This window comes from Aphelocoma coerulescens, unplaced genomic scaffold (genome assembly GCF_041296385.1).
Source record: "Aphelocoma coerulescens isolate FSJ_1873_10779 unplaced genomic scaffold, UR_Acoe_1.0 HiC_scaffold_107, whole genome shotgun sequence".
Taxonomy (NCBI): Eukaryota; Metazoa; Chordata; class Aves; order Passeriformes; family Corvidae; genus Aphelocoma; species Aphelocoma coerulescens.
The window spans coordinates 670,459-679,276 of NW_027183468.1; positions in this window are offsets into that span (position 1 = coordinate 670,459).

Here is an 8,818-nt window from a genome sequence, read left to right on the forward strand (position 1 = left end):
AAGGCATATCACAGTGCAGGAGCACTTAGCAATATTGCTAGAGGCGTGGCTCCATTCATTTTACTGTGAACTTTAGTACTTCTTTAAACATAGTCCTTAAGCCCAGAAAGTCATTTACACTTCACTCAACTTTCCCCCCTCCGTCTCTGCCCCCTTGCGCCAGCACACGCCAGCACACTGCCACCTCGGTCCTCTGAGTAGCTCCAGAATTGAAGGCAGGCACCCCCCTCCGGTGCCTCCTCAGTCTCCAACCTAATTTGTAGTTGATGGGTTCTTTGGGAGGTGTGAGTTTTGATGAGATAACAGACTTCCTGGGATGCATGCGGTTTATCTTCTTTGTTTCTTGAAGATGTCTTGGTTTCCACCTCTGTAATTTCTCAACTTAAAGGACATTTATTATCATGTGTTTCTTCCTACGTTTCCCAACATGTTACCACTCATTCGAAGTTACAATTTACTCTAGTCTTGTTTTTACTTACCTATATTTTACCTTAACACTATTTCTACATAGTACATTCTCACTTCTAAATGTTAAAGTGATAGATGCGAAAGACAAAATTTATCGTTCACTCATTTATCACAGGAGGAATGTGTTAGCTGCTTGTGTTGCAGTTCACTTGTAATTGTGGTCTATTACCGCAGGCCTGGGCCCTAGGGTGTATCACAGTGTCCCGCAGCCATAGGGAGGAGGAGGAGAGAAGATCCAGCAGGCAGGAATTGTGCACCAAGATTTATTCATTTAATTATTTCACAAACTCTTTTACAGACTTTTTTCTTCATAGTCTAATTGGACAAAGGATCAGCCCCCCCCCCTTGGGGTGATTGGCTAAAATCCTAAACCATCCATTGTCAAAATATTTTTCTACTAGACCATAAACCAGACTTTTCAAGGTTGCAGGTGGCTTGGTTGTTTACATACTCTGCTACCTCTTCTGTGAGAGAGAAAAGTCTCTCACAGACTTAGAAAATAGCAAGAAAATCCTCGCTAGCAGCATTTTGGTATCTACAATTCCCCCTTTTTGTTTGATAAGATAACAACTCCACTATTAATCCTAAATAGAAATTTACATCAGTTATTAATTCTAAATATGTCCTTAAGGCTTTAACGATCTGACTCCATAACAAGAAATTTAAAGTTCAGTCTCTGCTTGTGGAAGGACCATCCCAGTCTCTGCTTGTAGAAGGACCATCTGCCTGATGGTCAACATCTTGGTCATCATCAGAAGAGTCTGATGGCTGATGATCTACATTCTGGTGGCCACTTGGATGGTTGGTGTTCTGGTCATCATTTGGAGGTTGCCTGTTCTGCCTCTGGTGCCGTAGGGCAGGGCGAACACATTTTGCAGCTAGCCACCGTACCCCAGTATCTGTAGAAACGCAAGCATAGCCACGACCCCAAACCATAAGTTCCCGCAGGCCTTCCCACTGGTTAGTGAGTAAATTCCACACCCAGACTTTTGCCCAGGGCAGTTGTCTCTTGCCTGCAGATTGCAATGAGAGAAAGTGATTCAGAAGAACAGGATTCTTTGAATTTTGTGGTACCGTAAGGTGATTAATTGTATACGAGCTTTTGCTAGTCGGCTTCAGTAACCAAATTCAAAGGTTCCTGTGAGAATCGTTGAAAAGCCATGATAACAGCCCTTAATTCAACTAACTAAGCAGAGTCTGACTCGGATTGGTGTGTTAATCAACCACTGCAAAGGCAGTGTAGGATACTGTGCACCTTTGCGCACAGTGACCCCTGCTAAAAATTTGTCCCGATCCGTATGCCCCAGGCTGCCAACACATCCCGTCCCCAAAGGTTAAGGGAAGTGGTAGTAACATAAGGCCTAATTGTAGCTGTGTGCCCCTCTGAGTCCTTCACCGTCACAGGCCGTTCGCTTCAATAGCTCTGTGTGGTTCATCCTCATCCTGTGATGGCCGATCCCACTGGGGGTAAAGGCCATGAGGGAGGCCACGCAGAGAAGGAGATGATAGTTACATCAGCACCAGTATCAATCAAACCTTGAAGCTGAGTCCAGGGCGGACGGGCGTTCGGCAGGATCAGGGTACACGTCATCTGTGGCCTTTGGTCAGAGATGTCTGCAGTCCAGAAGGCCTGCAGAAGTCCTGTAGATCCACTGCTGTTATCTTTGTGAGTTTGTTGTTCTATCCTGGGGACACAAGACTTAAAAGGCACTAATTTAGCAAGGCAGGTCTTTTCAGGAATAGTTACAGGGGGTTTTCAAATTCCCTATAAAACTGAGGACAAGGCTCCGAGGAGCGGATTCCCATCAATCCGACCTCATCCTCATCCTATCGCATTAAACCTGTTAGAAGCCAGACCTGAACAGCCCCTCTCTTCCTTTGTCTCTGAGCTAACGTGAGCCGACATCAACGGCTCCTGCCGTGTTTCCCTCTGCAAAGAAGCCAGCTAGCTAGCCCAGCAAGCTCTCTTCCTGATCCCGAAGTCGCTTCAGCGACGCGTGGAGGTAACGCAGCTGGACTGTCTCTGACCAGGGGCACGCCAGAGTCAGTGCCTCGAGCACCAAACGCTGCGTTATTGGACATTGAAGGTTCAGGCTAAGGAGAATCCAAAACGTGGACAGCATCTCCCTTCTGCTGGAAGCCTTGAAGTTCACCACTGCAGTCTGCAGCCTACACAGATCATGTGAGTATTGTAAAAGTTCTCCAAGGAAGAGCAAGAACGAGGCTAATGCATGCACACAAACGCTGATCAAAAGCACTTGATGCTCTTGGACAAAAATAGGGAACCTTCACTTTTGGAAAGACAAGGTGACTATGGTTGTCTCTACAGTACTAGTAGGAAAATATCCCTGAAGTTTTGCAAAACCTCTTTTCAGGGGTTTGTTAACTTCATCTTTGTTAAGAACTGGGGAACACAGGGAGACCTGTCACTTTTTTTGCAGAATGCCATAGAAACTGCTACACTCACTTCAACAACAGTCCAAGTAACCTTCTCTGCAAATACTGACCATTTGCAGTTCTGGTTGATACAAGCCCCCATTACCTAAGAAAGGAACAACTCGGCAAGCAGTTTGCATAGATGAACAACTTAGCACGACTGCGGCTGATGACATGCCCTGACCTTTTTTGCCTTCAGCTATGGGTGCCGTACCCTCCTACCCTCACACATGCCACTCAAAGATCCACCTGTGACAGCAACTGTGCCAAGCCGCCACCCTTCTTCAGCACCATCGCACCTACCACAAGGTAGCTGAATCAGAGGGAAAAGGAGGTCGCCAATGGAGGTGTTATAAACATATATTATATTGGCTTCTCGCAAAGTATAAAGTAGATATTATATAATGTTAGAAATGCTTTTTGCTGTGTGGATGTAGTTTTCTCTCTTTTTAGCAAGAATGTTAACAAGTGTGAGCACGTAAGATAACCTCCAAACGAACAGAGGATGAGGCCCGAAAAGCTGCTAATCAACACTTTGTCTAGGGAGCAAAAGGGCCCAAATGCTACTCCGCCCGGAGAACAGGCGGCCAGGAGAGTCCAAGAGCCGTTATCACCACTCTGCCCGGAGAGACGAAGAGGCCCAAAGCTGCAATCAGCCCTGTCTGTCTGGAGAATTAAGAAATCCACCCTACCATCGACTCTTGCCTAGCGGGCCCAACCCCAAGAATCAAGAGAAATAAAACCACAAGGCAGAAGACTACGCATGCTCTAAAAAGGCGGAACCAAGGAGTGGCCATGCAGAACAGCTCCAGGAAAAGTTTTAATATGAATAAAGAACAGACAGTAAAAATGGTATAAAAAAGACTCACCTCTGGCATCAGGTGTGCTCTTGGCAGAGCACCAAGGCACCCGGCCATTACCCCGTTGCTTTATTTGATGTGTCTCTTATTGTCTTTATATTAAACCCTTTAAATTCTCACAGGAGAGTGAACCTCGTTTTTCACAATTAAGGGCTCGTCCCGGAGCTACACCTCGCCTCTGAAAAGCGTGGGAGGATTCAAGAAGCAAGGGTAAGGCGCCTCCCGCCCAAGTTGGCAGGACCTTTGCTTAGCATCCTCTGGCGTGATTTGGTGGCAGCAGGGCAACACCCGGAGGACAAGAAAGACACAAAAATAAAGCAAATGAAAGAGAGCGCTCTCGACAAAAATCCCACAGACACTGGAAAAGAAACAGGACTGGGAAGTATTGTCCAAAGAAAAAGGGGGTGGTTACGGGAGATGAGCGTGTGTGAATGAGACGTGGGCTGGTTGCCCCCAGATCTGCGAAGCGAGTGTGGCAGTCTCTGAGTGCTGCCGTTCCGTCTTGTTCACGAGAACAGCGGCCAGCGAGGAGACAAAGCGAGAGATAAGCGGAGTGAAAGAATCTCCGGGGGTGACTGGGACGGGGTCCCAGAGAAGGGGTTGCAAAGTGGGAGCTACCCCCCCATATGCTGGGTTGAGGAAAACCCCAAGAGCACCCAGGGCCTAAAAGTACCCCAAGAGAGGTTGGGGTTTGGATGCTAGCAATGCTGGGTTGAGGGAAATCCAAGAGCACCCAGAATCCTGAGGATTATATCATACCCATGGGTGGATACTAACAAGTGACTTGAAAGAGGTACCTTATTATTCTGTTGTGAGTAGGAATGAGTGAGTGAACAAATATTAAAAAAGAGTGAATGTGTGAATGAAAAACTGTGTAATTCGAAGTTAACTTTGTTTTTGGGGAAGGTGGGCTCTAATAAATTTTTTGGTGTTTTTTGTACTGTGAAAGGGTGGGTAGTATTTTACAGCAGTGAAGATTGGTGTTTTAAAGGAATGAATTAGTATTTCAAAGGGGGGGATAAATTGGTATTTTGAGTAATAGAGAACTCCTGGGAAAATGGGACAACAACCTAGTAAATTAAGTTCAAATTATAAAAGGGTGCCAGAGGATATACCCCGAGACAGTCCCCTCGGGGTCAAACTCGCAAACTGGGAAACTGATCCTTCTACAAAAGGAAAAGAGAAAGTAAAAATGATTCAATTCTGCATGAAAGAGTGGGTAAAAAAGGAAATCAGATCTGATCATGTGTACTGGCCAAAATACGGGTCTGATGAGGCATGGATTTGCCAGGCTCTAAATGTATTTGTAAATTCAAAAGAGCCATCTCACCCTGAGGAGAGAGAATATGCTTCTTGCTGGACAGGAATTACAAAACCTCTGGGAACCAAAGTCTTCAAAATATCAGAAACCGCAGAGGAAAAGCAAACAGAAGAGAAAAAAGGCTGAGACCCTTTAGAAGTATTGCCTCCGCCGCCAGCACCAGAAGCTGCCCTCCTCCCCCTGGCTCCGGGGCTTCCCCCGCCAGCCCCTCCTCCGCCCGCACCGGGGGCCTTTCCCCCGGCAGCCCTCCCGCCCCAATGGAGCTGGGGGGGAGCCCTGCCCCCGCCCATGCCGGGGATCCCACCCTTCCCATATATCTCGGGAATCCCAGCACCCTCAATTGCATCAAGGGAAAGGTCACACGTCCCGGCTTCAGCCCCTACCTCTCCTGCCTTGAGAAACCTGGCTTTAGCCCCGGTGCCCGCCTCCTGTGCTCCGGAATATCTGGCTTCACTGCCATACCCCACCCCCACCCTCTGCACCACAGAATATTCAGCTTCAGCGCCAGACTTTGAATCTGCCCCTCCTCCCCAGGGGAGTTCGGTGCTTTCTTCCCAAATCAACCCTCTTCTTAACGAAGGAGCACCATACCAGAATACAGGAGGTGCCATTAAGGCTCCGAGGCAGCCCAACAAGCCCTCCATTGCTAAACAAACAGAGGGAAGCCGAGAAATTCATTTCTTTCCGTTAAGAGAAGTACCTACGGGAGGAGGGGGAAGCGGCTTTGTGAGTGCTCCTCTAACCTCTACAGAGGTTAGGAATTTCAAAAAAGAAATTAAAGGATTATTAGAAGACCCCATAGGTACAGCTGAAATGTTGGACCAGTTCTTAGGTCCCAACATTTTCACTTGGGAAGAAATGCAATCAATAATGAAAATAATATTCTCCCAAGAAGAAAGAGAAATGATTAGAATTGCTGGAATAAAAATTTGGGGAAAAGAAAACCAACAAGGTCCACCCGGGGATCAGAAAATGCCCATTACACCTCCTAACTGGAACCAAAATGATGAAGCTGGGAGGGGACATATGAATGATTATTGTAATTTGATAATCAAGGGAATAAAAGAGGGGGCACTCTGAGGACAAAATGTCAGAAAGGCCTTTGAGGGGCAGCAAGGGAAGGAAGAAACCCTGACTGAGTGGCTGGAGAGGCTCCGAAAGAATATGAAACAATATTCTGGGAGAGACCCGGAGTCCCTAGCAGGGCAAGCCCTGCTAAGAGTTCACTTTGTCACTCATGCCTGGCCAGATATTAGAAAAAAATTGGAAAAAATAGAAGATTGGTATGAGAAACCATTACAAGACCTAGTAAGGGAAGCTCAAAAGATATATATGTCCGGAGGGATGAAGAAAAAGCCAAAGTGGGAGCAAAGATCATGATAGCCACTATGCGAGAGAGTACCTTCCAAAAAAAATCTAAAGCCCTCAGGTAACACTCCTAAACATTCCAGATTCAGAAATGGTGGAAAAGAGAAAAATAAAACCTCAGCACAATCAAGATTCCAAGAACAACCCAGGGATGCCTGTTTCTATTGCAAGGAAGAAGGGCATTATCAAAGAGAATGCCCCCACCTGAGGAGGGATCTGAAAAGATTTCAAGAGACACGCACAGAAGAAAAATAGGGAAATCATGGGCTCTATTTTTGGGGGGATAAATACCATCTGGAGCCTTTGATAACTTTAAAAGTAGGCCCCGAAGAGGAAGTATTGGAATTTATAGTTGACACTGGGGCAGAAAAGACTTGTGTGATGAATATTCCAAAAGGGTGGGATGTAAGTAATGATATGGTAAAAGTAACAGGAGCAAAGGGGGAAGGATTTAAGGTCCCTGTCATTAAAGATGTGGTTATTGAAGGGGAAACAAAAATAGGGATAGGGGATGCTTTGTTAGCTCCTGAGGCTGGCAGCAATTTATTGGGAAGGGATTTACAAATCCAACTGGGGATTGGAGTCATACCAGAAGAAGGGAAAATGACGGCCAAAGTGTTTAAACTTAGCCAAGAAGATGAAAGCAAAATTAACAGAGAGGTTTGGGCTAGGGAAGGGAATAGGGGTGGACTAGATCTTGACCCCATAAGGGTCACAATTGAAAAAGGAGAAGGTCCCATTTGTGTACATCAGTACCCTATATCTTTAGAAGGGAGAAAAGGCTTAAAACCAGTGATAGAAGAATTAATAAAGGATGGGACACTAGAACCTTGTAAATCCCCTCATAATAGCCCTATTCTCCCAGTAAAGAAATCTGATGGAAATTATAAATTAGTGCAAGATTTAAGAGAAGTAAACAAAAGAACACGGGCCTGCTACCCTATGGTTCCTAATCCCTGCACTCTTTTAAGCAAAATTCCACCTCAACATCAGTGGTTTAGTGTGGTAGATCTTAAAAATGCCTTTTGGGCCTGCCCACTGGCAGAGGAAAGCCGAAATATTTTTGCCTTTGAATGGGAAGATCCAAACACAGGGAAAAAGAACCAGTTGAGGTGGACTAAACTGCCACAGGGCTATTGTGAGGCCCCAAATTTATTTGGGCAAGCCTTGGGAGAAATACTACAAACCTTCCCCACTCCCCCAGGAATACAATTTATCCAATATGGAGATGACCTTCTAATATCAGGAGAAGATGAAATGAAAGTTAAAGGAGCTACCATAAAGCTTCTAAATTTTCTTGGGAAAAAGGGACTAAAGGCATCAAAAAGGAAATTACAGTTTGTGGAATCAGAAGTAAAATATCTCGGCCACCTGATAAGCAAAGGTAGCTGACAACTAAGTCCTGAAACAATTACAGGGATTTTATCCCTCCCTCCTCCCTCTTCAAAAAAGGAGGTTAGGAGACTGCTGGGGCTACTGGGATATTGCAGATTATGGATTGAAAGATATACACAAGCAGTAAAATTTTTATATGAAAAATTAACAGGGGGAGACAATATACAATGGACCAAAGATGATGATGATAATAAATTAGAAAAACTGAAGTTGAAACTAGCCTCGGTACCAGCCCTAAGCTTACCCTCACTAGAAAAACCCTTTCATTTATATGTGAATGCAGAAAATGGAGTAGCTCATGGTGTATTAGTCCAGGAATGGGGAGGGGTGAGAAGACCAATAGCTTATTTAGCTAAACTATTGGACCCAGTAAGCCGTGGCTGGCCAGTATGCATTCAAGCCATAGCAGCTACCGCTATTTTGGTGGAGGAGAGCCGTAAGCTCACCTTTGGAAGTAAACTGATTGTATACACACCCCATGCGGTCCGAAATGTGCTAAATCAAAAAGCTGAAAAATGGTTAACAGACTCCAGGCTATTAAAATATGAAGCAATTCTGATTGACAGTAATGATCTAACTATAGAAGCAAGCAAAAGCCTCAATCCGGCCCAATTCCTGTATGGAGAACCAAAAGATGACCTGGCACATGATTGCTTAGAAATTACTCAATACCAAACAAAAGTTCGAGAAGATCTAGCTGAACAAGCCCTCTTAGAAGAGGAAAGAATATATGTGGATGGTTCATCCAGATGCTTGCAAGGAAAAAGAATGTCAAGATATGCCTTAGTCGATGGGATAAATATGCAGGCCATCGAAAAAGGAAAACTACCTTCAAATTGGTCGGCGCAGTCTTGTGAATTATACGCTCTAAAGAGAGCACTGGAGCATTTAGCACACAAAAAGGGGACCGTCTATACTGATTCAAAGTACATACCTTTGGAAAGATCTGGGAAGAAAGGGGTTTACTAAA